The 15,352-nt window shown below is 41.3% G+C and overlaps 1 protein-coding gene and 6 non-coding genes across 7 annotated transcripts in view; 5 read left to right on the top strand and 2 right to left on the bottom strand.

Moving 5' to 3' along the window:
* LOC116036424 (bromodomain-containing protein DDB_G0280777-like) overlaps positions 1-15,352 on the top strand; it is a 1,700,590-nt gene that overhangs the window by 726,067 nt on the left and 959,171 nt on the right. The gene's annotated exons all lie outside the window — the stretch shown is intronic.
* On the bottom strand, positions 5,637-5,709 carry trnaa-agc. The gene has a single exon. It is a non-coding gene; the product is annotated as a tRNA-Ala (tRNA).
* On the top strand, positions 6,268-6,340 carry trnav-cac. The gene has a single exon. It is a non-coding gene; the product is annotated as a tRNA-Val (tRNA).
* On the bottom strand, positions 9,902-9,974 carry trnaa-agc. Its single transcript has one exon. It is a non-coding gene; the product is annotated as a tRNA-Ala (tRNA).
* Positions 10,345-10,417, top strand: trnav-cac. Its single transcript has one exon. It is a non-coding gene; the product is annotated as a tRNA-Val (tRNA).
* On the top strand, positions 14,139-14,211 carry trnav-aac. The gene has a single exon. It is a non-coding gene; the product is annotated as a tRNA-Val (tRNA).
* On the top strand, positions 14,986-15,057 carry trnad-guc. Its single transcript has one exon. It is a non-coding gene; the product is annotated as a tRNA-Asp (tRNA).

The following is a 15,352-nucleotide window of genomic DNA, read 5'->3' as shown; positions in this document are numbered from 1 at the left end:
TGCTCCCGGAATCTAAGTAGCACAGCCAGGAGGGAAGACCCCAAGGTGGGCCCAGGAAGGAGGAGCTGGTTGAGATTGTCACCCTGGAACTGGAACGAACAGTTGAAAACAACTCTGTTCTTGCCATTGTGCTGGACCATATGGTGGGGGATGTACCAGCTGTTCTTGGTTTCTTCTGTTCCTGGCTCCAGCTTCACTACAAAGCCTGCCTCTTCAAGCCTACAGATCTCTGCAATGTAGGCCTTTGCCTGCTCGGGTGATTTAGCCAGTCTCCTCTCTGTACTGCGTAACTGTGGGAGCACCGCCTCCTTTGGTGCTTGCAATTGTGGCATGTTAGGGACACGCAGTAGGTGAGTGGCATAACGCATAAGTCCATTATCATCTACACTTATGGTCTTGGCTTTGAGAAGCTTTATCGCTTCTTGGTCCTGGTGAGACCTGGTGCTGGCCTTCGCACTGCGCCATGGCAGCACGTCCATTTGCTACAGTTTCTCAACATTGCTGTACAGGTCTCCATACCGTGGCTCCGGGCATGTGAATAGACACTGCTGGTCAGTAAAGCGGTGCAGCAGCCCCTGAGCTGGACCCTGCAATGTCCAGCCTAGGCGTGTATTGATTGCGGCAGGACCTCCTGGGGGACCAAAGCAAACTGGCTCTATGGGCGTAATTAAATGGGGATTGTCCGAGCCGATAAGCAGCACAGGGCAGACCCGGTCCAAGTCCTGTAGCGGTAGTCCCCTGAGATGTCGGAACTTCTGCTTAAGTGAGCTGACTGGGTGTGTATGTTCAGCCAAACCCAGTTTCTTAGCTGTGAAGGCACCTTCGATCTGATAAAGTTTCTTTGGTTGAGAGGCCGGGGAGAGCCTGAATGATACAGCTGCCCCATGGAGGACATGAAGCTCCTGCCGCACTGTCTGCAAGGGCAAATCCTCTGGTTGTCCCCGGAGGCCCAACTGCTGAGCTGCGGTATGAAGGAGGATTGTCCGCTCTGACCCATCATCCAGGATCGCGTACGATTCTAGGGTCTGATCTCCGTAATGTAAGAGGACTTTAGTGACTTTAAGGAGAACCTTGCGCCCTTCCACTGGCCGATCAATGTAGAGTACTTCCTCTGCAGTCGTTGGAGAACTGTTGCTGTTCACTACTCGGTTATCAGCCTTCTCATTTACCTTGTGGAGCACAAGTAGGTGCCAATTGTTGCATGTCTGGCAACACATCTTCAAGTTGCACTCTGATGCTCGATGGGCCCGCCCACAGCGCCAACAGGCCTTAGTATCCTTGATCCAGCTGTGTTTCTGAGGTGTTGTCAACTGCTTGAAATTAGTGCATGCATTTAGTGAATGCCTACTACTATCACAGTATGGACAGTATTTCTTTGGCCTCTCTTTGGGGTATTTAGGCTCAGGCTTGCCCTCAGACGGTTTATTTTCTGTGCCGAGGAAGATGGTTGTGATCTTCCCAGAAGACTTGGGTTCCTTCCGTGTTTCTTTCCTTGCTGATGTCTCTCCCTTTGAGCCGTATCGAGCAGTATCCACTTGGACTTGAATCTCAAACTCTAACCAGTCCGAAAGATCCAAAAGCGTGGGAATGGGAGTGCGATGAGGGTGAATAGAACGACGGAAACGGGCTCTCAGGTCATGAGGTAGCTTCCCTAGCAACCTAGACACATGGGACCCACACTGCAGCTCCATTCTCCCCTTTCCCCCCAGCTGCTCCAGCATGCTCACAAGGGAACGCACCTCTAATGCAAACATGCGGAAGGCCTTTACATCCTCACTGGCTACATTGGGAGCATCCATTAACTCTGCAATCCTCTGTAGAGCTAACTGATGAGGCTGCCCATACTGCTCAGTAAGAGCAGCCATAGTGTCTGCGAAAACGTACTGTGAGTTTGAGTAGGAGTCAGCAATCAATAGGGCTTCCTCAAGCTTCAGGTGATCAACTAGGATTTGGAACTTGAACCTTTCAGTTGCATCAGCTGGTAGGATGTTGTCTAGTGCAACTTTCAGACGTGCAAACTCTCGAGGATTTGGATGAACAAAGTCTGGTATAGTAGGCGTTGGACCTCTATATGACCGTTCTTGGCCACCAGCTGGACTGTGGCTGCGGTGTCTGGAGTGAGAGCGATAGTATCGTGGACCGCCGTGTCTTGGTGGGGAGTAGCGCTGCTTGGTGGCTTCCCAATTACCTCTCCCTTCTGTACAGTAACGGTCAGGGGAACTGAATCTGGGCCTCTCGGTGGTGCGCCAATTCTCAGATCAGCGGGCATGTGAGTACTCTGGGGAGTAGTGACTCACAGGAGAGTGAGCGTGGCTGCTCCTTGGTGTCTGGCCGGGACTCCTCACCGATCTGTGTGAATGTCTCCGATGCATGTGGCGATACTCAGGGGAACGAGCTTTACGATGCTCTACTCTATTCCCTTCTCTCGTCTCAGCATCATCACTTTGATGCTGAATTGTCGGCTGAGGCTGACTTGCAGGTCCATTAGTGTTTTGTAACCGTTAGAGTTACAAAACACTAATGACAACACTAAACAACTAATAGAGTTGTCTTCCTAGGTGTTGTAACTGCTGATGAAGCTGCTCGGTCTCATGCGTAGTTTGGCGTCTGAGCTGCTCTAGCTTGTGCTCACTCACTTTAGCCTGGAGGTGTCGATCCTCATTACGTAGCCGTAATTCCTGCATAGACTCCAGGAGAGCCTTCTGCTCGAGCTTTAAGATTCTGTTCTCCGTTCGTAACAGATCGGTACTCTCATCCCAGCTGTCCTGAATCACCCATTGTGATAGACTGTGCTGCTCCTGACTTTCTGGTGAAGATGAGCGACTCTGGTCTCTACTCCTCTCATACTTCTTTTCCTCCCTTGCTTGGTCGGTTGGAGCGTGTGTTGATGTAGGCAGTGAACTGCGTCTCCTTGGTTCTAGACCAGTAAGATAGTAGTCCATCAAACGTGTTGGAAGTGCAGTCTGCCTCCGCACCCGCTCTGTGGGCGCATCTGGATAATCTGACATCGTCAACAACAGTGGGCCTGGATCAGGCTCGAAGGACCATGTAAATACGGGTGCACGATGGTGCATGTAACCCATGTACCGGTAACTGACTGGTTAGTAGTGAATCCGAGTCCACTGAAGGGGGTCCGATAAGAACCAGACAAGTGTCATTTCTTAATTATACTTTATTGCCTCACAATCAACACGCTCATTTCTCCAACAGTATGTGGATGCCTACATGGAGGTGTGGTTCGCATGCGATACGTTACTAGTCCAGATAGAGCGAGCCACTGATGACAGGGAGAGAGAGAGTGTATCGCTACAGCCAATCCAGTCTGCTCAAAGTAATGGTCTTTTTTACAAATGTGATATAGGGTATAATGTCAATAGTTAAATGTGATATAGGGTATAATGTCAATAGTTAAATGTGAAATAGCGGTATAATGTCAATAGTTAAATGTGATATAGGGTATAATGTCAATAGTTAAATGTGATATAGGGTATAATGTCAATAGTTAGATGTGATATAGGGTATAATGTCAATAGTTAAATGTGATATAGGGTATAATGTCAATAGCTAAATGTGAATGAATGAGTTCAGGTCGTTTCGAAGCCGAATCGGAGCTGATTTCAACTGCCAGTGTGGAGGCAGCGTTAGGGTCTTAGGTGCCTCGAGGGGCGGTAACCTACGAATTAAATTAAATGTTATTCGGTTTCTTGTATTTAGCTAGCTTTTAACCTGTGTATTTAGCTAGCTAGCTGTTAACCTGTGTATTTAGCTAGCTAGCTTTTAACCTATGTATTTAGCTAGCTAGCTTTTAACCTGCGTATTAAGCTAGCTAGCTGTTAACCTGTGTATTTAGCTAGCTAGCTGTTAACCTGTGTATTTAGCTAGCTGTTAACCTGTGTATTTAGCTAGCTGTTAACCTGTGTATTTAGCTAGCTAGCTATTAACCTGTGTATTTAGCTAGCTTGATGTTAACCTGTGTATTTAGCTAGCTATCTTTTAACCTGTGTATTTAGCTAGCTAGCTGATAACCTGTGTACTAAGCTAGCTAGCTGTTAACCTGTGTATTAGGCTAGCTAGCTGTTAACCTGTGTATTAAGCTAGCTTGATGTTAACCTGTGTATTTAGCTAGCTAGCTTTTAGCCTGTGTATTTAGCTAGCTAGCTGTTAACCTGTGTATTTAGCTAGCTAGCTGTTAACCTGTGTATTAAGCTAGCTAGCTTTTAACCTGTGTATTAAGCTAGCTAGCTGTTAACCTGTGTATTAAGCTAGCTAGCTTTTAACCTGTGTATTTAGCTAGCTACCTGCTAACCTGTGTATTAAGCTAGTTTGATGTTTCTTGTATTTAGCTAGCTAGCTTTTAACCTGTGTAATTAAGTAGTTTGGCAGCAAATTGTTGTTTTATTGCAGTTACAAATATATAACTAAAATAGAATATAGTTGTGTCTTCGGGAACCGTCACCTTATAGTAAAAAAAAAAGTTTCCTTTTTATATCTTTTTTTAATTTTTGTAACTATACAAAAAACAAAAATCGCAACTTTTTTGGAACTTTCACTGTCTCCCGCAACTTCAACTTCATTACAGCAAATATACAAAAGACATCGCAGCTTTAATTGCAATTTTTTACAAAAGCTCCCGCGAAATCAGGCATTTTGGGCCGCAACAATCTCAAAAAAAGGCCGCGAAATCCTGGAGGGACTGCCTTAGAAATACATCATGAAATAAATAAATTAGTTAGTTAAATAAATATATTAAAAGGTTTTACTTTTGGTTGGTACTTTTATTTCATAAGTCCAAATTTATTTATTTCAAGAGACTTTTATTTCCTAATGCCACATTTATTTATTTCCATTTCTTATATGCAAATCAGGGGTCGTGGTTATTTCTCACCTTCAGAACAGAGCCGTGCTCTGTACCCTGATGGAGCAACACCACCGGCAGTTTGTGGTGCTCTGTATCCAGCCCACAGTCACCTATTCTGGGGTAACTAGACCACCAACCAAACGACTGCTTCGGTAACATTTTACAATAAGGTACACAAAAAAATAGGTAGTTACTGTTTTTGAAAGGGTAGTTACCCTTTTTCAGAAGGGTAGTTACCTTTACCCTTTTGAAAAAGGGTAACTAATCATTCGTTACCCTACTGAAAAACAGTATAGTGAAGTGAAACAAGGTGAATGGGTCTTATATGGGACTGTTTGTATTGTACTGTACTGTATGTGGATAGCGGCGGAGTGGGACCAAAACATCTACTTGGAAATTTCGTAGGGGCGTGGGGCGGGTTTCGGATGGTCCGGTGAATGAATGAACAACGCACAGCAAGCAACACGATCCCTTTTTTCCTTTTGAGTCTGACCATCTCAGTGCCACCTTTCCCTTTTATTTCCAATTTTTTGGCTTTTCATCATTAGACTCTCACTGATTCCCTATATTCCCTATATAAAATCCTAGACATGGTTGTGACCTGCACTTCCTTAGTGCTTTCTGATTAGCCTGTGTCTGTATTGAAATAAGAGGGTGCTGCGGCCCGCCGTATGGGTTGATAACATATATTTTTCCCGGAAGGGGTGAGACAGAGAAATGGGATTCAGCCTAAGAGTGCACCATCTTTTTTGTCCTGTCATGTGAAAAAAAACATTATTGGAGGATGCGGGCATCGATCCCGCTACCTCTCGCATGCTAAGCGAGCGCTCTACCATTTGAGCTAATCCCCCGTGATAGCCACCCATATGTGACTTAACCTTATATACGTCACACAGTATTGGCAGATTCCAAAGTTGTTAAGTGTGATGGGTTCAGTGTCCCAAACAATGCTTTTATGATACAGAAGCTGTGTCCCAGTTCAAGGGTTGCAGCGTAGTTTCACACACATCTAACCACGTTTCTCTTAACGTATGAGTTTACTAGTACACCGCTTGTTTTTGTACGGTCACAGAAGAGATAAGAAAGTAGTAAATATTAACAGAAAAGGCTTCAGGTTGGAACAACTGAGTGGTCTGTTTATATGTAACAAAAAGTTTGTAGATTTGCAGATGATTTGAGGCAGAATTAGCAGAGTGAATGTCTTAAAAGAATCAGAAAATGTTTATTGCCACAATAAGTTACACTACGTAGCTTATATGTAGTGCTTACTCGGGTATGATTGTATTATGTGTGTGTGTGTGTGTGTGTGTGTGTGTGTGTGTGTGTGTGTGTGTGTGTGTGTGTGTGTGTGTGTGTGTGTTTTTCAGTCATATATTTAAAAAAATATGTCCCCACTTTCATACATGGCAGTTTCCGTAGTGTAGTGGTTATCACGTTCGCCTCACACGCGAAAGGTCCCCGGTTCGAAACCGGGCGGAAACAGTTTTTTTTTTCCACTTCAGGATCATTTTTATGACTTAGTGGACACAGGAAGTGGTGCACAATGTGTTGAACTCTTGCATGCAGTGTAATTCTCTAACTCATAGGACCTTAAATTGTGAGAAGGGTCCAGCTGCGGCTTGCGGCCGCTCACGCCACGCCCCCGTCCGCTCACGGCACGTCCGACTTATAGCTTCATATTGCCAGTGAGTACCAGGTAAGCTACTGATAATAGAGTTATTTAGCCCGGCTTGTTTAAAATTAATATTAGGCTACTATCTACAGCTATTGATGTTGATGATAGCTTATAGTAAAAGGTTGTGTTAAAAGTATGCTAAAGTTAGCTGTGTCAGTGTATGCTAACGTTAGCTTAGCCTGTCAGAGTTAAGCTAACTGTCTGTGTGTGTGTGTGTGTGTGTGTGTGTGTGTGTTTGAGTGAGGTACTTCAGATGATGATAGTTTTTATTAAATGAAATATGACAGAGTTTCAGAAACACTACAAAGTGACATAGTCACTTTAATGTAATTTGAATTATTGAGAATTGGCTACATTCAAAAGTTAAAGCTTCTTTTACTAACATTGTGTTGTATATATCATTTCTTCCTCTTCTCTTCTCTTCAGTCTGTTCTGCCAGAGCACAATGATCCTCAGTTGGTACCGACCTGTGATTCACAGTACAAGTGTCCCCTTTGTGAAAAGAAGGGAGACTTGTGTAAGCTGGTCCCTCATTTACAGGGCCACAAGCCAAACACAGTTAAACATGCAGGTATTTTTTTTTTTTTGAAAAACATACAATGTGATATTAAATATCTCATGTTTTATTGAAATAACTGACTGCAAATTTTGGTATCGCCTCATGACTGTGGTGAACAGTGAATGAAATTTAAGACCTACACATTAAAGTACTGCAAAATGCAGTGTCACAATAGTAGTTGTAAAGTTAATAAATGTATTCAAATTGAATAAAAGCAACAGAGTAATATAATAATAGTAAAAATAATAATGCGGTCTGGCATATCTGACTTCATTATTATTGCTACATGACATTTCACAACATCATTACTGCATTGTCAGATGTATTTTAAACATCAGAAGAAACAGAACTGATTACTTTGTATGTACCACCCTGACACATGCTCCCCAGGACATTTACTTTGTCATTGAACTTTTAACAAATAGCTCTGAGCATCTGAAAAAGGAAGATTAGATTAATGTAACAAATAAATAATACAATTACTTTTCTTTTTATGTAACAAAGGGGTATGAAAAAATAATTTAATATGTACTTGCTGCATTTATTTACTCTATTTTTCTCTTTTAGTGCTTCAATCTAGAGAGAGCCTTCTACTCAAATGTACTCTACTGCGACCAGCCCAGGAAAAGGAGAACACACACAGACAGTAGTTGCATTACCAGGACTCACCCATGCAACAAACACAGCTGCTGTCACCCACCTTTTTGTGTCCTCCAATAAGCTGGGACTTTGCTGTGACCCTAGAGACACCCTGAGCTATGTGTGCACCAAACTTTCCATCCAATCCATCCAGTAGATTTTGAAATATTTGGATAAGTGAAAACTTTAAGAGAGACGGGAATTCCTGAGAGAAGAACAGGTTCATCTTCTCAGACCAGAGGTCAACCCGAAGAGAGATGGTGAAAAAGATTGTTCATTGATCACCAGGGTACCAAAAACTCTAAAATACGTACATAAGGTTGTTTGGAACACAACAATTACTCTCACAAAATAAGGAGGGTTTGATGGAGAACAGATGAATAAGATGAAGAAAAACTACAAGAAGGCAAATCCCTACCCAGCCCCATTCATGTCAATCTAACATGTCCTCTCATATATTTACATCCACATCTTCATGGTTGACTCAGTGTTCAGCACTTTTACTGCAGGAATGTTCTTGTTTCCAACCAGCGGGGGTCTTTCTGTGTTCAGCAGCATGTGTTTGCATGTGGTTGTGTTTACTTACAGTACAGTCACGATCTCTCCCATGTCCGTGTGGGTTTCCTTCCTTCCTCCCACAGTCCAGACATGTTGAACAGGTGAAACATTGAATCTAAACAGTCTGTAGCTGTGAAGCCTATCCGGCTTCACTTCTCTTCTCCTAAATAGTGTTATAGCTCATTAGTATATAAGTCAAAATGTTATCACAATATAATTATATTATGTTTATTACTGTGATTTCACCAGTGCATAACCATCAGAATCAGAGGATTCGGTCCTTCCCCTTCATTTATTTATTATCCTAGTTGTGCACAACATATTATCATGTTCAAAACAAGAATAGACAGGTACAGGTACGGATTTACCTACAGTATGTACCTTTGGAGCCTAATAATTACAGTAAACTAACCAATTATTATCTCCAGGAGCCTGGTGGACTGAAACGTTTTTACAGCAGAATGAGAATAAACCCAAAGTTATATTATTTAGTCCAAAGCATAAAACCTATCTGCTTTATTTTGTCTTGTCAAGTAGTTTTAATCAGGCAGTCCTGCCTTATTTCCTGACTCTTAACAATTTTCTGTGTTTGACCTAGAGAAAGTTAACAGGCTCTGTCTATTGACTCTCTATTGATTGATATTCTTTCTAACTTCACCTTAAAAAAACACTCTTACTTGTTGGCTTTTAACTGTGCCAAACATGTTCTTCTAAGCCTTACTGTAAGTAATCTGCTGTTTGTGACATACATACCATATGTTTTGATTTTGTTTTTGAATAAAATGTTATTAGCAACAAATTATCTCATTCAAGTCAATTTTATTTATAGTATAAAATAACGAGTTATCTCAAGACACTTTACAGATAGAGTAGGTCTAGACCACATTCTATAATTTACAAAGACCAACAATTCCAGTAATTCCCCCAAGAGCAAGCATTTAGTGTGACAGTAGCGAGGAAAAACTCCCTTAACTAAGGCATTATCCCCTGTTTCTTTCCCATTGCCAAATAATCCTGTTATTTCCTTCCTCCTGTCACCAATATCTTCTTCCTCCACTTCTGGCCCCACATCTTTAAAACAAAGTCAAATGCATACATTTCCAAGCATCTATGCAGTGGTGAGAGGGATTGAAATTATACTACGGATATAGATTTTTTTTTAAATACATATTTGAAGTTTTGTTGTTTGTATTATAAATTAGCAAATAAAAAAAAACTAATCCAATACAACATGAACTGATGATTGTTGTTTGCAGTTCAATGTATTATGTATTAGCAAATTAAAAAAACGAATCCAATACAATATGAACTGACATTCTATAGTTCCACCCCAAACTGGCTTTTATTTTGAAGGCGAAGAAAATAAGGGGCGTGACGTGAGCGGGGGGCGTAGCGTGAGCGGGGGCGTGGCGTGAGTGGACACAAGCCGCAGCTGGACCATATTGTAAATTGTAAAGTAGTGTTTGATAGCTTGGATGATGATGTACATATTAAAATGTTGAAACAGCGCCACTGTCCCATAGACACCTATGTAATGGTTAAATGGGAGAAATGGGATTCAGCTTAAGAGTGCACCATCTTTTTTGTCCTGTCATGTGAAAAAAAAAAACATTGGAGGATGCGGGCATCGATCCCGCTACCTCTCGCATGCTAAGCGAGCGCTCTACCATTTGAGCTAATCCCCCGTGATAACCTCCTATCTGTGACGTAACCTTATATACTGTGTGCTCCTTAGTTTTTGATACTTGATTGTTATGAAAATAAGTGTGATTAACGCTTCCTTTTATGATACAGAAGCTGTGTCCCAGTTCAGCACTCAAAAAGACCTATGAACTCACCATCTTGAAGGCAATCATTTTGGAGAGAAGAAACTAGAGCATAAAAGGGTCCAGGTTGGAAGAACTGAATGTATGTAGTGCTGACTCCGGTATGATCGTTTCATGTCTGTGTGTGTGTCTGTTTGCGTCTGTGTTCACTGTCAGTTCCTCTCAAATCACTGGAAATGTGTTTTTCAGTCATATTTAATAAAATATGTATTCAGTTACATGCATGGCAGTTTCCGTAGTGTAGTGGTTATCACGTTCGCCTCACACGCGAAAGGTCCCCGGTTCGAAACCGGGCGGAAACATTCATTTATATTTTTAAATTATGTACAGATCACATCCAGGCTGATATTTAAACAAAAATAGGTTATATATCATGATTTATTGGGATTAAACATGCAATTATATGTGAAATGAGTCAATCAACCCCCCCATATATCCCGAATGGACTGATCCTTTGTCTTTAGTAGGCATGTAATGATTACCGGTGTAACGGTAAACCACGGTAAAAATGTTGATGGCAACAATTACCCTTTAATAAAATGATCAGTTCACTACTTTAACAAAATGTGGGTGTTTAATTCAATTTTATAGCATTTAAGAAAAAAAATAGTTAAAAGAATGTTGAAAAAATTGACGAAAAAGCTTAAAAAATTGCAAGTTAACGACAAAAACGTTGTGGAAAAAAGTGACAAAAATATCGTAAAAAGTGACAAAAACGTCAGGAAAAGTGTTGATGCGACCGCCAAATCTGGTGAGTTTTTGAATATGTTAAGCCCCTCAAAAAGCCAATTAATTTGCCGGGAAAATAATAATAATTCCTTCAGTTCCAATAGGGCCTTCGCCGCTGTTGGCGTTCGGGCCCTGAGTTATTATCAGAATAGTGGCTAAATGATTAATCAGCACATCTGTCCAAAATCTCCCTCAGAACATTAAACTGAAACAGGGGCAGTTTCAAAATGCACATGCACTTCATGTGGTTTTGACAAAGCTATTAAGAATGAATTTGGCTCTAACAGTAACAATAACAATCAGTCTTTCTTAGGTTTTTATGCAAATGTACATCATGATAAACCTGTTTTAACACAGCTACAGCACAATATGTGTTAATTTGGCTGTAATGTAACACTAATAATAACTTATTAAACTCTTATGAACATGTTTTACTCTGTCATGCTGTTCATTCATGAACTAATGGCCACCTTGAGCTTGCATCTGTCTGACTAGGGATGTCATGTCCGGTGTGAGGTTAGTGACAGCCAGCCTAACGTCCTGGTGTACATCGAGCCTGTTACGGGCCTTTGTTTTTATTGTTACAAGGGCGCTGAAGGCCGTCTCAGACAGATACGTGGTGCTGAATGGGAGAATAATCCTGGGTCAGTGTAACACTTATCAGTTCAATTTTCTAAGCACAAACGGAAATTTGGAGAAACAGAAAAATGGGTTAAAATATCAAATTTTTCATTTTTTTCCACCTTGACAAATTAAAAAATTGGATCTTTAAACATTTTCTGTTTTTTATTCAGAGGATCAGAAATTGAGAAAATTACAAAATTGCGTCTGGGCTCCAATCATTCAATACTGTAATGATATTCTCTCCCTCGTCCCACCTAGCTACGCTACACTTGTCTTGGTGCAACAGCGTGTCCTTTGACCATCCAAAACTTTTTGTATCCGTTCTCCTGGAAATATATCTTTGACGCAGAATCAGCTTGAAGTTCAGCAAGTTCATCTTCACAGCCGATGTATTCCACTTCCTCCGTGCTGGAAATGTAGGGGTCCATCACCCACGACTCTTTTGATAAGTACTCGTCAGCATCATCAAAACGGGACTTCATTTCCTCCTGGAGCAAGTTCACGTGTCGGGTAAACTCAGTGCGTACAGACACACGCACAGTGCCACCAGACCGTTTCATCAGCAGTGGAAGTTGTTGCTGCTCTCCTTTTGACATTTTCCCAACTCTTTAATCCATTTTGCGCACAAAGGCGCTGAGAGCTTCTTTGCACTGCATGACGTTTGATTCGGGGCCTTGCATCCGCTTGTTTGTCTCATTATAGAGAGCAAATATGTCTGCTAGGTATGCTGTTTTGATCCAGAATGCGTCAGTCAGCTGTTCGCACAGTTGTTGATTGTGATCTTGCAAGAATTCCTTTATTTTTTCCTGCAGTTCCATAAAACGCACAAGCACTTGTCCACGCGACAACCAACGTACCTCTGTGTGTAACAGCAGTGTTTGATGAGCTTCATCCTCACACAGCTGGGCAAACAGTCTCTTGTTCGTAGGGCGAGCTTTGATGGAGTTTACAACTTTAACAACAGTTGCCAGGGTGTCACTGAGGTCTTCTGACAGTTTTTTACTGGCTAAGGCTTGGCGATGTAACATACAGTGAAAAATTGTGCATCTTTTTGTGGACTTTTTACTTCAATCGGCTGTGAAATCCCTTGTTTTTGCCCATCGTCGCTGCAGCGCCATCAGTGCAGCATGCAACAAGATTCTCGTAGGGCAGGTTGTTTGATGAGAGGTAAGAGTCAACAGCCATAAAAATATCTTGTCCTGTTGTTGTTGTGGTTAGATTGGTAGACATAAGAATGTCTCGTTTCAAGTCCTCACCGTGAATATATTGCACATAAACGATGAGAACGGACTCATCCAACTGAATGGCAAAGGGAACATTTCTAAGTGTCTTGTGCAGCTGGTTTTGACAATCTTTAGCCATTTTATCAATTCTGTCTTTGACAGTATTATCAGAGAGTGGGACGGTTTTCACCACCTGTGGGCCACACAGTCTCTACAATTTTCAGGCAGTTGAGTTTGATTAGCTGCTCTCCAATAGTGTGTGGCTTTTTAGCCATGGCAATTAATAGAGAACACTCAAATGACGCCTCCGTGGCTCTGTGTAAATCACTGCCGGCTCTTTGAAATGCTTTTCTGATGTCCGTGGATCTTTTTGATAGTGCATGTTGCTTTTTCCTCTCAAAAAAGTCCTGGCCTTCACCAGCAGTCTCCTGGTGTTTTGTTAATTGGTGTCGTTTCATTGTGCTTGGCTTCATGCTGTCATTAGCTAGCTTACCGCCACAAAAGACACATTCTGGCCGAAACTTGTCCTGTCCTTCAATTAAATCGAAGTGGAGGTAACTCTCGAGATAGAGCCTTACTTTCTTTTTTCATACGGAGGAGTCATCAGCAATTTTACGTTTCGCCGACATGTTTCGTTCATAAAATAGTGATGCCGTGGCGGCAGGAAAAATGAGGATGATAGCAGCTAGATTGATTGATTGATAGATAGATTTTTTTTATTGATCCCAAAAAAATGGGAAATGACATTGTTAGCAATTTGTCAGCAGCAAAATTTCAGACACACAGCACACGTACAGAGTAAACATTTAAATAATAGGAAAAAAATATACATGAAATAATGATAGAATAATACACTAGCAATATTTAAAAATATACAATTTGGAAACAAAATGTACAACTGTTTCGATATATAGATAAATTTAATGTGCAAGTTGGGGAGTAAAAATGTACAACTGTTTCACTGGTAATGATTGTGCAAGGCTGTGCAAGGTGCATTCAGTGTAGTTGTGATGTCTAGGAGTCTAATCTCACACTGTGGTAGGAATGATTTCCTGTAGCGGTCCGTGCGACATCGAAGCTGTCGGAGCCTCTTAGAGAAGGTGCTCCTCTGTTGGACCAGTGTGGGGGGGTGGAGAGGGTGGTCGGGGTTATCCATGATAGATAACAGTTTGTTCAGTGACCTCCTCTCCACCACAGCTTCAAATGTCTCTTGTTTGCTGACTGAACATGTCAAATCAGCCAAAATGAAGGCCAACAGCTCCTCCAACGGACAACGGCACGGAACACACCAAACAGACTCGAGTCACCGACCTCACCACAGTCTGACAGCCGATGTAGTGTGTAGCTGCCTTTACTTGCAGGACGTATTTTTCTGAGGAATAGTCCTCATAACTATTTTCGTAGTGTGAAGTGTTTTTACTTTCCTGAACAGCTTTGCCATCACAGGGTTTCCGTAGTGTAGTGGTTATCACGTTCGCCTAACACGCGAAAGGTCCCCGGTTCGAGACCGGGCGGAAACATTGTTTTGTTTTTTTGCTGTGATTCATGTTATGACTTCATATATTCACGTAGCTTCCTGCTGCTTTCTTAGAAGAAAGTAATAACTGTCCGTTAGAAAGAGTTGTAATATGTAAATGCGGATTTTCCAATGTGTCCCCGAAAGCAGCTTTTAGGCAAAGATAACCAAACTAAGGTTGGCCAAAACTGTAGGGATCCTTTCCATAATGTTGTCAGACTTAAAATAATAATCTGTCAGCAGCAACAACAGAACTTTTAGTGGACGCTGACTGATGCTGAACATTAGTCCTGTAGGGTTACATTGCACCAAATATATATAATAAGTATAAACTAAATACTAAATCTAATGTTTTTGTGCCAATGAAAGATAATCTAAACAGTTATTTAGATGTTTTTTCGCTTGTAGTTTGAAATGGACTCACTACAACATCATCACAATGTAATTTTCTATTCATTATTCATTACAAAGTTAACTAACTTAGCTTAAAACTCAAATTCATTAGTTTTAAAAGCCTCTTTCTCTTCATTCCTGTTTGAGCTGATACTCATCTGCTGGCTTTAGTTATCTTCATATCAGTGATGCTTTTTCTAACTCACATGGCTCAAACAGATGTTTATTACCACTGAAGGTCTTCTGGGAAACAACCTGGTAAATGTGGATTTGTATTTGTTCATTTATTTGTGTGTAATTTATCAAAACGTTGAAACAGCACCACTGTCCAATAGACACCTGTGTAATGGTTAAAAGGGGTACTGCATTCAAAGGGTTTTGGCTGTCCTCGTTAGTATAGTGGTCAGTATCCCCGCCTGTCACGCGGGAGACCGGGGTTCAATTCCCCGACGGGGAGGCATTGTTTTTTTAAATTTATATTTACTAGTAAAGTCCCTGATTATTTTCAAATTGTATTTTTATACAATGTCAGAAAATGTGGATCAGTGTCTCCCAAAAGCCCAAGATCACTTCCTTAAAATACCTTGTTTTGTCCTCAATTCAAAAATATTCAGTTTACTGTCACAATGGAGAGAAGACACTAGAAAATATTCACATTTAACAAGCTGACATCACAAAAGTTTCACTTCATAAAGAAATTGTAAACCCAATTAATCGATTATCAAAATAGTTGGAGATTAATTTATAGTTGA

Source organism: Sander lucioperca, chromosome 13 (assembly GCF_008315115.2).
Source record: "Sander lucioperca isolate FBNREF2018 chromosome 13, SLUC_FBN_1.2, whole genome shotgun sequence".
NCBI classification, from domain to species: domain Eukaryota; kingdom Metazoa; phylum Chordata; class Actinopteri; order Perciformes; family Percidae; genus Sander; species Sander lucioperca.
This window is presented reverse-complemented; position numbering and strand designations above follow the sequence as displayed.